Source organism: Coturnix japonica, chromosome 9 (genome assembly GCF_001577835.2).
Source record: "Coturnix japonica isolate 7356 chromosome 9, Coturnix japonica 2.1, whole genome shotgun sequence".
Taxonomy (NCBI): Eukaryota; Metazoa; Chordata; class Aves; order Galliformes; family Phasianidae; genus Coturnix; species Coturnix japonica.
Window position 1 is genome coordinate 9542689 of NC_029524.1, and position 19277 is coordinate 9561965.

The following is a 19277-nucleotide window of genomic DNA, read 5'->3' on the forward strand; positions in this document are numbered from 1 at the left end:
TCAGTTCTTTCATGGAGTGCACGTTTCTGCTCCTTTTACAATTGTATTCTTACATCCCAAAGTTTCTCTCCTAGTATGAAACACTGTTATACTTTTAAATCATAAGATGGTCTATACACTTAGCTCATGTTTCCTTGTTTGTTTGTATTCTACCTTCTCTTTGTACTTGATAGTGCAGCATCTGGCAAAACTACCTTACTTTTCCCCCTTCTTGTGATTTGAAGAAAGGTTATGTGTTGCTAATAGCAAAGATTCATTAAGTAAGTTAAGCAAGGTGTTCTCTACTGGTAACATTGGGATAATTCTCCAAGAATGCTCCACCAGTTGACTGGTCATGAATAGGTTATATTTTCACAGGTATTATATATTCATGGCATTCCCAAATTCATTATCCTAATAACAGGCACAGCCTTATTTGACAATCTTCAGTGTCATCTAGCATCCACTGTGGTCCATTGTGGGGGGGTCGTTTACTTCCTCCCAACACTCCTTTTGTCCCAAAGATTGCTGTGGAATGCAAGGACAATCGGAGAAGTCTCTGCACACACAGATAAGAAGACAAAGGTGAATGTCTAGATGCTGTCTGTCGTATTTTAGGTGAATTCTGCCTGGTATGTGTGGATCCTGCTTTATAAGGGCTCCACTAAACAGACACAGTTCTTTCTGTTGTTGTTTCCATTGTCTATCAAGAAGATAGAAGCAGAAGTCTTAAAACATGTCTCCCCTTCAACAATACTACTTCCCGATTATCACCCACAACATCTAAAAGTTACTGTGGTGTTGCGAGCAATCATTAACAGAATATTTTGTATATTACTTTTTCAGATCACTTGCTAGAAGAGCTCTAAAATTTCCCTGTAGGTCAATGCAATTTTTTGGGTACTCATACCCATTCAGTATGTTCCTCAGAGTGTGAGAGTTGGGATGACTGTCAAGGGAAGCAGCCGTCCTTCTATCAAAGAGAACCTCTCTTGTATACAGTAGGAAGTAAAGCTTCATTTCGTCAATAAAGAGTCCTTAATTTTAAATGTTGCATTTCATAAGATTTGAGGGAGTGTTTCTCTTCCAGTGCAGCCACTTTTCAGAGCCTGCCTCCCAATTTGCACAAATAATTGACAGCTCATTAACAGCTCGGTAGGAGCTCTGAAAGCCAACTGAGAAAAACAACTTCAGTACAACAGGGGGAACAAAGTATCTGCTCGTCAATTATGCTGAAAGTCTCCAACCAGATTTAAAATGAGGTTAGGAAAACAACCTGGGTAATAAATTATATAGGCAGAGAAAATTACGCCTGCATAGGCAACTCCTGCAAGCTTTCACCAGGCTGTGCTGGATGACTCCTCTGCAGCGTGTGGCTGTGCAGTGTGTCCTGGTTGCACTTGCTTGCAGGCTCTGCAGAGAACTGGGAGGGTCTGTGATTGTTCTGCCCGTTCTCTGGCAATGCTGACGGTAAGGGAAAGGCTGTTCCTTGCGCTAAGTATCTTCCATGCTTTCTGTTGGATTTTATTCCACGTCTTGTCAAGTTAGTTAACAATTCTGCTTCTATCAGGATACTGGAGCATCAGGATAATTTATCAATGTTGTTACTATCGAAGTGCTGCACTCGAGGAAGACCTCTTGTACATGTGGTGTCCCATATGTTAGAGATGGTATCAGTAGAGCCTGCGTCGGGCTCTGCCCCCAAACCCACTGGTTTCTCTTGGTATTTGACAGTTCTACTGTGTGAGTAATGTAATTTGATCCCTTATTCCCCTGGAAAATGGACCAGCTCTGACCCCAGCCCAGCACACGCTGCAGGTCCTGGAAATTCCAGAACCTTCTGCCACCAGGAACTTGCACTGGTTTTTCATGGGAGAAAGATAATCCTGTCTTGCTTTTGCATTCCTCTTGTGTAGTTGTATTGACGTTGTTACACGTGTATTGAAGATTTAGTCTGGATGATACTAAAAGGAGAATGCATTTTGCTCAGGAAGAAAAGGGTTTTTTGGGTAGCCTTCTGAAGAAGAAATCATGACCCTTATAACTATAGCATCAAATTCATAATTCACATGCAGTTTCATGGCAACATCCCCCCTGGTTGGTAGTCTGATGTGATGAATAGGAAGACATTTGAGATCATCAAGAAAGAAATTCAACACAGCACTTTCTAATCTTGTAAAGAGCCTAATTACTGGCAGGCCTGAGGAGCTGCAGCCCCAGTTGCTGCCTGTGTTATTTCAGGAATACAGCACGCCCACAGACCTCGAGCTTCAGGTCTGGGACATTCATTTCAGATCATCAGAGGATACTGGTGAGGAAAATACACGAGCAGAAAGTTGAATTTGGGGAATAGGTACTCTTCCTTCATTCATTTTTTGAAGTGTTCTAGCAATTAAATGCTGTTCTTGAAATAACTTATTTCCCAGGGAATCAAATGGAGATCGCAGCAGCATGTGTTTTTAGCCATGGTAAATGAAGAAAACTGTAGCTAATGATTTTATCAATATTTTATGACCTTGTTCTTTAATGTGTAATTGGTGATCCATGAGGCACTGAGTAAAACCATTCCCATAAGCAAATATTTTGATAAATTCAGAAGGCAATGGGCTATGCAGAATGAAAAGAAATATTACTTGGAAACATAACCATTGGCAGCGCTTCTCTTCCTGGAGTATTAGTATTGATTGGTTTTGTGCAGTGCTTTTAATAATACAAAGAAATTCAAAGGAAACTGAACTACTGAGTCCAGGAAAAGGCTACTGTACATGTTATGGTGGTTTTTTAAGAAGAATGTAGAAGCTCAGCTCAGAGCAGAGGAGCTGAGTGGCAACTGCGGCTCCTCACATGGAGCGGTTGGGGGCAGCGCTGAGCTCTGCTTGCCGAGGAGAAGTGATTGATGGGGTCTGTAGGAACGGCATGGAGCTATGACAGGGGAGGGGTGGAGGAGGTTCGGGAAGGGTTCTGCACAACAGGGCAGAGGAGATGGAACAGACTGGTAGGGCAGAACACACGACTGCAGGAGTTCACGGAGCGCTGGGCTGCAGCTCTACCAGGTCTGATTTTTGGGTGGAATTGAATTCCTTCAGAAGGGGGAAAAATTGCCCCCACTAACATTCTTTAATGCTTTCTGAATGTTAATGGAGCCCAAACAGTAGATGAGAGCTCAGTGAGGTTGTGGGTGATTGTGCCTTTCAGCAGTGGCAGCGCCAACAGCGAGTCACCTCTGGCGCAGGTTGTTGCAAGTGTATTTTCCACAGAAAGAAATAGGAGGCATTACTTTTGGAGTGACCTATATTATTGTTGAAAACTAGTTATGAGGCCAATTCAGCTAATTAACACATGCTTAGACTCAAATATGCTACCAAAAGTGAAATTACTGCATGCCATGCTTAACTCAAGAAAATATAGTTTCCAGACTGACTTCTTTCCTCAGCAGTGGAGATGCTGCCTCCTGACCAGAGCTCTGCAGAGGATTCTTCCTGTATTGTCTTTCACTTTTATGATAAGGGAGTAGTCAAGGAACTTGCTGTTTCTGATGCTGTCAGTGAAGTGGTTTTGAATTTCTTTATTGCAGATACACTATAAATTAAAAGTCAACAAAGCTTTACACAGTTATGTATTGCATGGAGAAGTCTGGGCCTGTTTTAGTTACTTTACTTTGTATGCTATGTTTTTGTCTCTGTTCTTCATGAGGCAAATAGTGGCTTCTTCATTATCTTTCGTTTTCGGTCTTGAATTATTCACAGACTTCTGTGTTGAATCCCAAAGCACAGGAAAAACTTCATCTTGCATTCAAATCCACGCATATTATAAAAACATCAACAGGTGATGAGCATCAATGGCAGCTTTCACAAGCTAACATTAATTACGCACATAACTAAAAAGCTCAGTGACTGAGAATCATCATTTCTAATAAAAATGCTGACTTCAAGTCATGGATCATATTATCCCTCCTTGGGGCTATAAATCACTCATGTCAGTAAGATATATGCTTCTGCGCATTTTACTTTTTTCATTATAGAAAGCTGTTGCTGGATATGTGCTGGTGTGGTGACGGGAAGAGGAGGAAACAGTCTCATTTTGGGTTGTTGTTTTTTGTGGGTGTTCATTTGAACATCTTGGTCTACAGTGAATTTCCAGGTAGGCTATATGCCTATGGGCTATCACAGTATAGTAAATGCTGAGACTGAGTGCAGTGAAACAAGACGAAGACAACATATCATAAATATTCAGCAGTTCATTTTCTTCTCTCAGATGCTGCAGTGACTTTTTCTTTCTGATCTTTTAAGGCCTTTTGCTACTTCCCAATGCTTTTGCTTTCCAATCCTATATTACTTTCCTTCATACAGTTTGAGAAAGGTACAGTAATAAAGTGCAAGGTAGAATCTGTGCAGTTTCTACACTTTGCCTTTTCAAGAGAGTTACATTTTAGTATTTAGAGCTGTGACTCACCCTTTCTCTGCTCTTATACTTGTGGGGCAGAAAGAGTCTTGCTTTTTGGTATAGAACCTTTTCTAAAGGAAGAAATTATTTTGGTGTTCTTTAAAGTTGAACAGGTGTTGGATTAATTAACTGTTCACTGAGGTCCTGTTCTTGTGAGACATTTTAGTTCAGCAGAACTTTTCCGTAGGTACTTGGGCTCATGAACTTTGTAACGTAATATTATTTCATGATGTGACCTCATTGCATTAACCAGTTGAAATTCTGGATTTCCTTCAGTATATCAGTCAAGTCCTTTCTGTGTATTTCTTATCTATTATTCATTCTCTTACTTTTCTTGGAATTTTTAGATGAGGTGTATAGACAAGTTGTTCAAATTTCAGTATGGAAAAATAAAGTAAAACATCTTTATTTTCTAAGAATCAGAGTTAACAAGTCACATTTCTTACTCCTTTTCATCTTAAACTTTTTACTGTAACAGTTTTATAAGATTTCCAAGTCCTCTTTGCAGTATTTACTGGTATGATCTATGTTTAGAGAATCTGTCTGCTTTAACTTGGCGTTTGCTAAGTGCAAAGACCTCATCTGGTCCATGGTTCTGTTCTAGATTCCAGAAAATTTACAGTTATTTTAAAACATGTATGCTTTGTATTACAGCACTATTCAAGCTGTGAGCACACCTAAGTTGATTTTGATCCAAGCAGTTGAAAGTGGAGAGCAATGACCAGTTAATTCCACAAATATTTGATATTCCATGTTACAAGCAGAGGTGATGGCTTAAGAAAATGTTTCTTGTTTAAACATCAGGCCCTTGAAACAAATTTAAGTGATTTTAATTGTTAATAAGGGGAAAAAAATTATATGAAACTTTGTAAGCCTGAGGGTGGCTTAATTAAAACTGGATGTAATTTCATATTATCATAAATTAGGACAAGAGAAAAAGAAAGAATAGGTAGGAAATTTCAGGCAATACTAAGGCAAGAAATAGCTATAAGTCTCTTGGTAATTGTAGAGTAAAACTTATCTGGTGTGTTGGCTCAGGTTATTACATGACCCAGATCTCTCTGAAGTATCAAGGTCTTAACCTAAAATTAAACATTTAATGTATGGTTGGCTCTATAATACAGTAACTTTATATTTCCATTAACAAAAATAGTTAAAGGAATGGATTGTGACTGTAGCTCTTAAAGGAGTTTTGGATTACGAACAAGTGGTTTCTGTTAGTCTGCTGTGCTGAAAGAATGCTGTTTCTTTTAAAGGTAATAGTTTGTGTTTTGCATAAGCCTTTGAAAGTTCCAGGTTGCTTAATCATCTGAAAGTGAGACTCAGCTGCTGAGCTTTTATTTTCTGCCCATAGCTGTTGCCTTACAGATTTAATTGCTGTGAACATCTTCAGTCTGATAACAATATATGTGATGAGGCATCTGGCCATCTTTGTGTCTGCATACACAGCAGCCTCAGGAACATCTACATCTTAATACAGTTATATAATTAGACAACTTTTGTATGCATATCTTGGTGCTTTCCAAGTCCTTCTTTTAGTGGACTGTCCTTGTTTTATGTTTCAACAGGGTGATAACAGAAAATTCATTTGCTTTGCATAGGGTATGTTGTATTTTACTGCATTGTGTAAACTGAGATGCATGGGAATGTCACAGTATCAAATGTGACAGCTTCCAAACTGTCTTCCTGTCCTATTAGAGGCCTGCCTGTGCAGACCAAAGAGAGGATGTCCTCACAGCAGGTATCTGTTACCTCACTGTAATTTCCAGCGGACTGAAGTAAATCAGGATTCTGTGACACATAAAATAGTTGTCTTGGAATGCCTCTTTTGCTCTTAAAAATGCAATATGCACGTATTTTGCTGCCTGGTAAGAAATTACACTGTTAACAGTGAATTAATATTTTCTTAAAGTTTCCCACTCTAATTTTTTTTATAGCTTTTCTGCCTAGATATGGCTGAATATTACTGCAAGTAGTAGTAATGACTACCTTAATGAAGTTAATGTTTTCTTTAGTGTTTAGCATGTGTGCCTTTATTCTTTGTAAAAGAAAACAAGTAGACTTTTTTCAATCTATTGCCAAATAATATAAATCACTGTTAGAGTACTTTTTTTTCATTCATTGGAGGATCAAAAATTATCTTTTTAAAGACAATTTCAAAGTATTGCTCACTTTTATATCCGTCCCTTTTTGCCACCTAAAGTCTGTCAGTTTTATGTTCCAGGAATAATTTGTCCTTTATCTTTCCTTTTTTAGCATTTGGTCCTTGTGAAGAATTAAAGTATCTTGCATAATTAAAAGCCATATGCAATATGAACTGAAGTTGATTAGCTTACAGCTCTTTCTTCTGGGTTGGGTTACTGCAGCTGCTGTAATTGTTAAAGGCAAAATTATAAAAAGGAAAGAAAACAGAACACCATAATCAGTCTTCAAGCTACCAGAATAGTAAAAAGGCTTAATTGCTTTGGTTGGCTGCATCACTAATGAGTACAGTTTCGTTAGAAGTTCCATGGGCTATTTAATTACAACTGGTAACTTGTATCTCTGTTCCTTTCAAAAGATTACATTTCCTTGGTGCACCTCCCTGGTGAAAACCATATGGCAGACCCAGGGCTGTGTTATATTTGGAAACCTCAGGAGGTTAGGGCCCATTTCTGCCACTCTGATTCAGTGAATGTATCAAGTTTGGAAAGCAATTTTAGATTAAGGGTGATAATTAATGCCTACCTTAAAAGTTGTTTTCATCCTGCCTTGTGCTTATCCTCTTTGGAATGCCTGTATTTGGCAGGTCTGTATGCATAAAACAGTTCTTGGGTTTTGTCTTGTAACCTTTTTTGGTTAAAGGGAATAACAGGTCTTTTTAAAAAAGATATATGAAAGTATATCCCCCCAAATAGTACTGAAAATAAAAGTGAATGCATTAGGACTGAGATCTGAGCATACAAGGAATAGGAGAGCAGAACCATTCAATCATTCACAAACCAGTTCAGCATTAGATAAAATGAAAGAGGCTAATTACACGAACCCTTTTTGATCCTCTCTTAAAGAATTAATTATTAATCCCCAACCCTAGTCTTCACCCTCCCTCCACTAAAAAGTAAATTCTGACTTATTTTGCTTTTATGTAAGTAAACTTTTTCATTCTCCCCCAGTGTCTAGCCAGACTTTTAAAATGGGTAGGTGACTTTTTTCCAAATGATGTTATTTACAAAGTGCCTGGCATGGCTGCAGTTACCAGAAAGACAGTGGTATCTACGTGGTCTCAACAACCTGACTGTTAACCTCTGAGCAAATGCAGCTTGTCAAACTCTGTTGGTGATTTGTTGCGGTTTTATTTGGACTTTTCCCGCCTCTAGTTGCTCATTCTCTGGTCTACAGTGTGTTGTTACTTCTTGTGTATCTCAGGGTGAATCATGTGATGGTGGTGACCATAGGCGTTGGCTCTGCCTTGCAATACCGGTATCTTTGATTAAATTAAGTGTTACTCAAGGGCTTGCAGTAGTCTCCAGGGCTGCTGCAATTGTATCCACTGTAAGAGACGGATGTGTAAGCTTTCACAGTTGATACATCACTTTCTTGTTTCATAAACAGAGCTCTAAGGAATGTTCATTATCACAGTGATAATACATTGGAAAAACAGTTAATAATTAATGACAGTGATATACTGTGCTGTGACCCCATCTGGTAAAATAACTGCTACTTTTTGAGATACATAGGATGTGTGTGTGTATATATATGTGTGCATATATATATACACATTAATTCTTTGCAATAGGTTTAAATGCAAAACTGTTGCTGTTTTGTGGTCTTAGAGTTGTCCTTCAGTCTCTGTTGTGATGTTCAGGTTTTGCCGTTTTGAAATCTTTTTTGCATGAGTCACTCCAACAGTAATGCCTCCTATTTGTTTCCATGTAAAATACAACAGATTCAAAGAACAAAATAACACTGTTTCATAAAGCAAATTCTCAGCTACAAAACACTGCTTTTCAGTATAGTCACCACCATCGCTTGTGAAGATATACAGCTAATGAACTAAAGCTGGCACGTCTCACTTGTAATTATCTGCATCAGCAGAGGTGACCCTCTGTCACCACTGCTGAAATGCATCACCTACTGCCTCACTGTGCTCACAGCCACTCTTTGGTCTCCATAAACGCTCAGCAAACATCAATGAGTATCAGTGGGGACAGTATTTTCCTCTTGGAGGAATCTGAATTCCACCTCTTTGCTGTGCATGCACTCCCATGTCAGACACTGCCCCTCTGCTGCCCTCTGTTGTACAGCAATGAAAGTGTAATGAGATTGGTAGGAAGGTTTAGCCTCTACTGCTCTACTCCTCTGACGTGGTGCCTCTGGGCCAACATGAATTCCTCATTCACAGATTCCCCAATGCTCTCAGCTGTGCTCTAGGTGCTGTACAAAATGGGGAACTCACTCCACCATTGCAGTGCTTTGGAGTGAATTTGTGAAGCCCTCTGTATTTCCTCTTCCTTCAGTGTGTCATAAGAATAACAACTGAAGTTGCAACAGTGTTTAAGCCTACTTCTGCAGCTATTTCAACATCTGAAAGCTGAATTCTTGTGTTTGTCGCCTGAGTAGCTTAAATCTGTCTTTGCTTTGGTGGTTAAGAATGGTGTCAGTGTTCAGTAGAACTAGTGCTCAGGAAGAGTTCTCTGTCACCCCCAAACAGATGTTCTTTGTAATAATTTCAATTGTCTAATTAACTCACATAGCCTTTCTTCAAAATGCAAACAGTGCTCTTAGGCTCTGAGTGTTTTGCTGAATTTGCTTTTGTTGTATGAGAGCTTTAAATTATACTCGCGAAATAATATGATTAGTATCTGCTTTCTTGGTATGATGTGGTTTGTGCTCCTTTCTGGTGAGGGAAGACGTCTAGAAGCAAAGATGCCTTGCATCTTTGATGTACTAAGATATTACCCTTTTCTCTCACTAATAAATAAATTCAAGAAGTAAATTTTCCAAGCAAAGATGCCTTTAAGTTGTTACTTTTTTTTTTTTTATGGCATATGTATTAAATTCCTCAAAATGTGTCTTTTTGTTTAAAGAATGAAACTCACATTTTCATTTTTTGAGTGTATCTTTGAATTGTTTGACATTAACAGCGACATGTTTAGTAGACACGAGGTACGTAATTGCTGACAGTTTTGTTGCAACTGAACTTTGGAAGAATTCATTTCTCGTTCCTTACATTGAACCTCTCAAGCATATGGTCTGTGTTGCTCAAGATGTTTTGCATTAAATTGCCTGACTGCATGCACTAAAACATGAGTTTTCTCAGATATAGAAGGCTGTAGCACAAAGCTACATTTATTCCCAAAGTAGTCCTGTCCCCTGGTGGTACCATGCAATAGAGTATCTGTCCCTTATCTCACAATTTAGATGCACTTACTAAAGTATTATCCTGGCAGTAAATTATCGTATTGAAAGCTATCTCTCTATGGTCTATGAAGCATTTATTTTCTGTTATCTTCTGTAAGCAGAGGACGCTGATCCTTGCGTAGTGTTGGGTTGATGATAAACTTGAAAAATCATAGTAATTTTCTTCCTCGTGACACATATTGAATTAAGTTGCAGCACTCAGTTGTGAATTGTATTTTCTTTTGAGCACAAACCTGTCTGTAATATGTTTGAGTTTTTTACTTCAGTGCACAGAGCACTGATGTTTAGGATGTGTGCTTTAACTGTACAAATTCCCAAGTTGTGTAATTTAGATTGATATTCAGATTTTAGGTTTAGTTCTCTGTATTTAGAGATCTTGAGCTTTTCTTTCTGAGTATGGTATTTCTGCTCTTTAAAAGGCTCTGTTTGAGGTCCTACCCTTCTTGCTCACAAAGATGTTATTGCTTTACTGTATCATCATCTTCATTAACATGGTAGAATGTTTCTGTGAATTTTATATTGTGAGCATGAAGAAGATGAATTTATAATTTCTAATGTGATCTGTACAGCGTGGGCTTTGTATTTGGAATTGTGCATTTCCCCATCTTTTCTGTGGATGTGTGTATGCAAATGCACACAGTTCTTCACCTCATGAGACTGTTCTGCAGTTTTTTGGGATTCCATGGTTCTGCTGCAAAAATTTACATTACTGTGACTATCTCCAACAAACGACTATTTATATTGCATTCTCCAAGGCCAAGTTGTTGAGCTCCTCATTTTTCCACATCACGCGTTCCTTGTTCCTTACTGATTGTTTCCTTTTCTCTCTCTGTTCACTGAGGCAGTTGATATGTTGATACTCTTTCTCTCATTACTTGATTATCAACTTTTGTGTGCTCTTTCAACCTGTCAACACAGGTGAGCTGAATGAAGTTTTCCCCCAGTGGCTGGGCATGTATTTTAAGTTCTTTCTGGAGTGAAGGGTGTGTGTGTGTGTGTGTGTGGGGGGGGGGGGGTGGAAGTCTCCTTGTTATTTATTTGAGTGTATTCTTCACATGTGTATTTTTCTCAGTATACATATTGTGCACTCATAAATGCTGTATACGTTACCTGTCATTCTTGCTTCTTGGCTTAAGACAGAAAGACAAAGTCTGTGCTTTTGAATAACAGTAATCTCAGTTGTGTAAATTCTCCTCTAATATCTTCCTTATGAGAGTGTGAAGGGTGTTGTTTTTTTTTTTACTTTCAGTCTAGGAGATTCCCAGCCTGTTATCAAATAACTATGCCTGTAGCTATTATGTTATGAAGCTTAATCTGATTTGATTGACATTTTTGAAATCATAGCAGAGTGATAAAAATGTACCATTTTTAGAGGAAGAAATGTTTATTTTTCCTCAAGAAAGGTCTTGTTAAAGTTTTACAGAAAACTTTGAGTACATTTTTTTTCATTTTCTTTAATGTAGGAATTCTGTATCACAAAAGCAGAGATGCAGTACAGGCACTCTGGGATGTGTTACATCACTTGTCTTGCTGGCAGTGCTTATGACTGATGTGCAGGGTTTACGGGGCTCTCCAGGCTGCTCATGTAGAATGCAGCCTGGCTAGAAAAGACCAGGGGCTGCTAGCCAACCTGAGTGTGCTCTCCAAGGAGGCAGTGTGGTATCAGTGCCCACTTGTGAGTGTGGAGAGAGAGGAAGAAGAGGTGCTGAAGAGGTTTCACTTTTACAGGAAGGATGAAATGTGCAGGCTGTGCCAGAATCCAGTGAAATAGGCATAACCATCAGTTTTTAAGTTTATGATTTTGATTTCTTTTAGGGTTAGAATCAAGATGAGGTAGCCCTCAGAATGTTTATAGTGGGAATGAGAGATGCAGATTTCAGGCAAAGATGGCAGAAGACAGCAAACTACCCAAGGATCTTGCTACCTAAGTTGCTGCGTAGGAGAAAGCAGTGAATGTGCTTCTCTAACAATAGAAGACAATACCCTCAGGTGGTATAAACTGTTTTCCCGTCAAAAAAGCTCCTGAGGATGAGTCAAGCGCTGTTTAAAGGCCATTCTGTGCAGTAGCAGATGGTTCACTGCACTCCTAAATTTTGCCTAGTACAAGTGAGAAGGCCTAAATATGTCTTAAACTGCTGTGACTATTAAGCTTTGCAGGCAATCCTGCCTACCTTCTGCAAATGCTCCTTTCCAAGTCACACTGACATCTTTCCTTCAGTGTGGATGAAGGCACTGCTGAACTGCACTGCCAGGCTGAGCGTTTTACATAACCTCAAAACGCAGCAGTTTCGTGTTTGTTTTGCTATCAAAGTGACTCAATATGACAATGTGCAAAGTACGTACAGATGGCAAGAACAGTTATGTTATCAAGTTTGTTTCCTCTGCAGATGCTTGCAGGAAAATATTTCTAGCTCCCCATCTAAAAGTATAAATAAACAACGAAAGAAAATAGCTTTTCCTTCCACCAGTAAAAGCACTTCAAAGTTTTTGTTCCCCAGAAACAAATGTGTGATTAAATGGGACAAGTTTACTTCTGAAGATCACTGTATCCTTAGTCATATGCCTTTTAAATTACATCATCTGTTTAGCCCTTGTTTTATATGAATTAAGTGTCCTGTTATATTAATTGTTGGAACATTATTCACTGAGCTTGCAATGAAGGACTTAACACAAAAGGTTGATGGAGGGAAGACTCATTTTCTTGCACATCTGTGTCTAACTGTGGCTCCTTAGGACTCTTGGTCTTGGCAGAATTTGCTAGGAAACCTCGTTTGTTTGCAATTTTCCAGGAAACATTTTGGGGTGTGCACAGCTGCAAATGCTTGGTTTGTAACAAAGGAAGCTGAAAAGCCCAAATGCAAGAACCCTCCCAAATTAATTCCAAGAAGCCCTTAATCCCTGCCCTTCAAATGGAACAGGTTCAACAAGGATCTAAGTTTTCTTTCTAATGAAAACTTTATTTTTATACCCCTTTTAAATAGGGATATCAAATAAAGAGATTGTGTTTTCATGCTACTGTAAATAGAACCATATTAGAAAGCTTTCAAAACAGAGCAAGAAAATAGGAATCTGGAATGCAGTTAAAGCTACCAAGCTACCAAGGCAAAAACTGAAAATGAGAATATAAAAATATCTGTGGATTCTTTATTCTGAATCCTTTCTTTTCAAGAAAAAAATATTACTCCTTGTGATTGAGAATGTTGCAGGAGCCAATACTGTGTGTAGGTTTTTTTCTGATGGACTTGCTTTATGTTGAAACTTTCACATTTACAGCATCATAGCTGGAAAATAAATTGTGCAAAAAATGAAGGTGCAGAATAAGAATAAAGCACTATGGAATATCTACAGGAAACCAAAGCCTTTTGCCATCTCTGTGGTGCTGCAATAAGTAATACACGCAGTATTTTTAAATTTCCTCATCTGTAAATCTTTGTTGCATTTATCTCCCTGAACATATAGAACTGTTCATTGTCTTTATATTTAAGATACTTTTTTCACAGGTAGTGAAACATCTATTATAAATTCTACCCAGACAAGCACTGAAAAATTAATGGTTAATTTTTCTTTCTTGTATTGTGTAGCACAAAAGGAAAAATACTCATTTTTGTGGTGTGATTCAAGAAGGATTCTGAAGACATCTGCAGTCTTTTTATCCCAAGTAATTCGTGAGACAAAAATACTTCATTTACTTCAAACATAATGAAAGCGAAATCCTTGTTTGATGTAGATATTTTGAAAATATTAAATGAACTGGGAGTAAAGCAGGGAATAGTTTGCACAGAAATAATATTAATGTGATTATTATTATTTTTTTTAAATAAGTCAGTTAACTGGTGAGCTTAATTCTTGACAGTAACATTCCATGCTTTTTTTTTTTAATCTTCTGGAATTTTTAACCATTACAAAATTTAAATTCTGATTTTTGCACTTGTTCTGATGGTAAAACATATCTGAAAGATGTTAGATAGTGTAAGTTGAGTGAATCTCACTGGAGAAAATCTCTCCCTGAAATATTAATCCTACAAGTTGAAAGCCAGAAGAGAGAGAATCCAAGATGATCAACGCAAAGCAGGGATTTCCTCTTCTCGTGTACTGATATGTTTCAGACACAGGTGTTTCGTACTAGTTTAAAACACCACTGGTAATAATTTGCAAAGCTGTTCATGGTAATGTGTTTCTTGGCAGTTGCACGTTGTGTTCTGTGCGTAGTCAGGCTGTGTTAATTTTAACATCTAGAGGGTGAAAATCATGGATCATACAACCATAGGGGACTATACATAGGAACATCAGTGTTTGGTCTTAAATATGAATTATATCAAGACATGTAAGTTTGGAGCAAACTGAAGTTGAGGAACAGGCTCCTGGGATTATGTTTTCAATATTACTTGCATGTTATAAATGAATTTAGCCCAAGGAGGGCCATTTTCACAAAGTACGGAAATAGGCATGTGGGGCCCATATCACTCTGCTGCAGTAAGGACCAATGTATATTTTCTATTACTTGTCATTAAACTGTAAACAAACAGCTTCCTCTTTAGGCACTTTTGATCTAGTGAATAACCCTGCACTGCATAACACTTGATTGGGATTTTAGCAGTTGCTTTGAATTTAACTACTTTAGGTTCAGCCAGTGAGAATTAGAAGAGGGATTTTTGAGAAAGCAATGCTATATCAGAGAGAACTTAAGATATTTCCAAACAAATCACCCTGTAAAGTTTGGTGTGCATTTTTTGTCATGTGGATTTTGCTTTCTGAAGGAAATGTAGCTATATGTGTAAAAACAAACAAAGAAAAAAACAAGTCAGTACTGTTTTCCTATCTTCTTTATAACCAGCACTAATGGACAGAGACAAGGAGCTTCGGGGGGAGATTTCAGAAGTGTACCTGTGCTTTTCCATTGTGATTTACTGGAATTTGGAGTCTAGATAAAAGCTAAAGCATTTTTTTTTCCTTCAGTTTTAGTAAAGGTTGTTTGTTGTGAAGGAAAACGGCATTTTTTTTCCAAAATTAACTAAAAATTCCATTATAATGTAAAACAATTCTTCTTTAAATTAGAAAATTAATCTCAATGAGGAACCAAAATTCCAAAGGGTTCTTTTTTGTAAATTGGTAAAAATAAGGAATATAGAGAAGGAATGGCTGAAGAACTGCCTGTTTTAGGAACTTGTATTTTGCATGCAATCATGTTCTATGCACTGTAATGCAGTAGGATAAGCAGACTTCTAAAATAGTCTCATTCTGTTGGTTCATCAAAGTGGTTATATTTGCCTTAGGGGAGAAAAAATAAAGCTTGGCATATGTCTGCATGGGTTTATTGTGGTGCAGGCACCAGGTGCATAGGGCAACAAGTCTCCAAGCAGAATGTAACAAGGCATTGTTCTGGAGATGTAGAATCATGCGGTAGCATCACCTACCTGTGCAGTTTCATAAATAGATGGAAACAAGGTCAGGTGAGGGCTTTGAAATGGGCACAAGTGGGATGGGGTGGGAGGCAGCCTCAGATACTGGCTAGAGTGGCTGTACCTGTTTTACAGTAACTGTTTTTAGTGTATTTCAGTTCTTAGCTCTAGTTGCTTGAAAATGTTCTGGTGTCACGTGGTGACTATTGCACTATATTTCATCACTGCTCTGCTTCGCTTTTCTCTTGAAGATGTATCTTTGTTTATAATAATTTGCAAGTTGTTACTTAGCAGGGCTGGGGTCACACTCAAGTTATGAAGGTGTTATTTATGCATAAACTATTTAATAGTGTGACATCTTGATATGATGCACATTAAAGTTAATGTTTAATGCATTTTAAATGGCTTTCATAAGTCTAAATAAAATACAGGTACTATGAAAGTCAGTTTTACTTAAAAACAAAAATCAAAGTCTCCTGTCTGAATTATGAGTATTTGAATTGCTGATTCCCTGAATGTTGTCCTGTTCACTGTTGTGTCTTCTCAGCTATAGGAGAGACGCAGGGAATGCTGTAAAGAAATGATAGTTGCTTGAGATTAAAAACTACCACTTGGGAATTTAAACAAAGACTCACTCACCAGATCAAACCCACCAGCCTTTGTTGTAGAAAACAGTGCAGTCCTCTGTCTTTGTCTCAGCTTACTTTTCTTTCAAGCAGATTAGACAATTCCTTTTCATTGCCTTTGAAGTCTAATCACACCCTTTTTCCATTTCTCTCCTTTTGTGTGCCGTTTCTGAGAAAACTGATTACAAAAGATCTGGTTTACCCCAGCCCTTGGCTCACCTTCCCTTACCCTCACAATTCTGCCTTTTTATCTCTTGGCAATGATTGTTGAAATTGATTGCCCACACAGTGCCTGAGCCTATATTCCCCAGCACCCCACTGACCTGCACTTAACTCTTCACATCTCTCCCATGGCCCGGCCTTCTCTCCCATATCATTCCTCTGAATCTCTGCACGTTTTTGCTGCCCACAGCATGATGCAGCATCTCTGCAGTAAAATTCTGTGGCCTATGTGAGTACCCAAAATCCATCTTCTACCACTGAGCTCAGCTGACATGAACGTAACCATCCTTTTCCTCCAAGGTGGATTAACCTGTACAGTATACTGCTTAGGCATTGGAGGTCTGATCTATTAGAAATAAGAATATCCCCATACATTCCTGCCTAGAACAGTCTGTTTTCTAATGAATTCAAGAAAAAGATGAATGTTACATGTGCACAAAATACATTTTCATATTTTAAAATATACCTTGTTTTTTAGACTGCTAGGATGTACTGGCTCTGTCTCTTCTGTCTTAGTTGGTACCAATTAATCAGGAATGCTTCCTCTGTGCTCTTGTACTTGGAAGATACATACTTTGTAGGAGAGGGTTGGTTGTTTTTTCAGTCTTCTCATGTGGTCACCATCTACTCCCCCCCCCCGATCTTCCTACATATTCAAGAGCTTACCTTTCATGTGTGGGTTTCTTTCTGAGTCTTGAAGTTTCAGAATGGTTTTTTTTTGTTGTTGTTGTTTTTATTGCAGTAGTATAAGTATCTACAAAATCCATACTTTAAGAGTGAAAAAGAACACTCTAGTGAAATAATAATTGAAAAAAATCCATTATTGCATGGTTCTGAAACTTGGGCAGTCAGAAAACATGATCAGCTGCTCACTGAGTCTGGAATCCCTCAGTTCTGATGCTTCATCAAAGGGATTTGTTAAGTACAGCCAGGACTGCATGCATCTAACTGTGCTGAATGCTGTGCAGAAGAGCATGGGGCCCATGTCTCTATTCTTACAGGCATATGCTTTAGGCTGTAGGAAAAAAAGAGGGAGAATAATAATGTCTGTACGTTAAGCTTAAATATAGGTCCTTCCTTTAGAAGGTTGCCGTATTTTGTACTTGGGCCAGAAATCAATGTAAAGATCAGTGTTTCCTTCTGATGCTGTAGTTATCTCACATTCTACGCAATACACTGATTTGCTGGACATCTAGGGTGTGTCACTCAGCTGACATCTCAGTGTTCCGAGATTACTCCTGGTAGCATTCTTCCTTTAGTCCATATGCATCTACTGGCACTGAGAAACTACTAGTATATGTGTATTATACAACACATAGAACATCACTGGATAGTTGTAATGATTAACATATATATATATATATATATATTGACCTCATGTAAAAATCTGCCTCTTTTTACCTTTTCCTTGAGGTATGACATTGACTCATTTTGTTAGATCAGTTTCATTTTAAATATGGTGTATATAAATAAGTGGGGGGGGAGGGGGAATGGCACTTTGCCTTCTAAAAGCAGGCAAAACCGAAAATAATGCTGCTTTTGCATAAGGGTGTGGTGTTTGGGGGCAGTTTGTCTGTACTACTTATATTTTGCTTTCTTCTGGATGAACCCTTAGTTTCCCCAGTTATACTGCATACTTCATGTATGGCTTTTTACCAGTGATTCTATCAGTAAGGGATTTTTGAGATTAATTTTTTCATAAACCTACTGGTGAAACATTCTTACCTGACCTCCAAAGCAAAGATAAAATCTCAACTAAAATATGCATACCAAACAAGCTGCCATATGCACTTGCCTGTCCATATGATAAAGCTCATGTTTTTTTCAATTTATTGCATCTCTAACAGTTTCTTCTGACTTGCTAATAGATGGAAAAGATTCCCGCAGGGTGAGATTAACACTGCCGTAGTGCAACTCATGCTTGATAGCAGTATGAGTCAGGAAGTACCATTTAAAAGACCCAGTAAAGGAAGCTATCTATTAAAATTAAGAGAACTTTCTTGTTATTATTTGTGTATCTCTACAGCTAAGATTCTAGAGCTTGCTTCTTTCAGGAAATCGTCAAATTGATGTTAGGACCACTGCTTCTGCTTCCTTTTGAGACAGAACATCCTACCTGAGATCTCGCCATTAAATGAATGAATGTCTAAAAGGAAGTGAAAACTAAACAGCTTCATTATTCAGACATTTTATTTCCAGAACCATTAAATAAATAAATAGCTAAATAAATAAAAAGACTTGACAATGGAAGAGGGCAGAGTCTGGCACTTCTCCGTCCCTGATGCTGTAGCATGGCCTGGCAGGGTTGGAGCAGCTCCAGTTTAGGTGATGACTTTATTTGGATGATTGAGTGGCAGAGGCCCTGTGGATGCCATTCTCTGCCTTCTTCCACTGCCATCAGGCTTCTCTCTGGCCCAGCAGCTGCTCCATGCACAGCCTGTGTGCTTGGGCTGCCTCACAGGCGTTTCCAGTTTAGATGTCCCTGCAGGGCAGGGGCAGCCAGGGCTCTTGTGAGGGCAACCCTTCTCTTGTAGTGTTCAAAATAATCAGTTTCAATTTTATTATTATTATCTTCATTTTCATGTTTAATTAAAGAAGCTTCTCTTTTTAATTCAAATTCTGGAATTAATAGACCATACACATGAGTACATGGCACATCAGACATCTCAATTAAAATTCACTACTTAATGCCACATTAAAGTGCATCAGCACTGTTTATAATAAAAAAGTAAACACCATCTCATATGTACCTGGCCACCATGAAAAATATAATAAATAATTTTAAAAATCTTGAAAACATAATTCCCATTGGGATTTGCTTGAATAGAAGAAAATCATTTGGCATTAATAATATTTGGGACAGGATAACAAATGTACCAGGAATTTAATTTTTATCTGTGCATGTGAACACTTTTACAATGATGTTTTCTTTAAAATCAGTATAAATGTGAACAGATGTTGTTGATTTAACTTGGATTCAGTAACTGATTTGTTTAGCCAATACACTGTTGAATGGTAGTTTAATTGGCCTGTCCTTCACTGTTGTAGGAAAGTTGTTTTGAAACCAGTTCCATAATGTGGTGGTGGATAAGAACATAAAAGGAATATTCAGAAATAAAATCACACTGTATTTTCATTTTGAAGGGACCTTTACATCAGAGAATCTGTCCAGGGATTTAGATTTGACACGTGCGCATTGGCCAGTATT

The 19277-nt window shown here is 38.1% G+C and overlaps 1 long non-coding RNA gene across 1 annotated transcript in view; it reads left to right on the top strand.

Moving 5' to 3' along the window:
• Nucleotides 1–2972: 2972 nt before the first annotated feature.
• Nucleotides 2973–19277, top strand: part of LOC107318092 — a 47975-nt gene continuing 31670 nt past the window's right edge. Inside the window, exon 1 of the long non-coding RNA XR_004308403.1 lies at nt 2973–3032. This is a non-coding gene — a long non-coding RNA (uncharacterized LOC107318092). The remainder of the gene's footprint in view (nt 3033–19277) is intronic.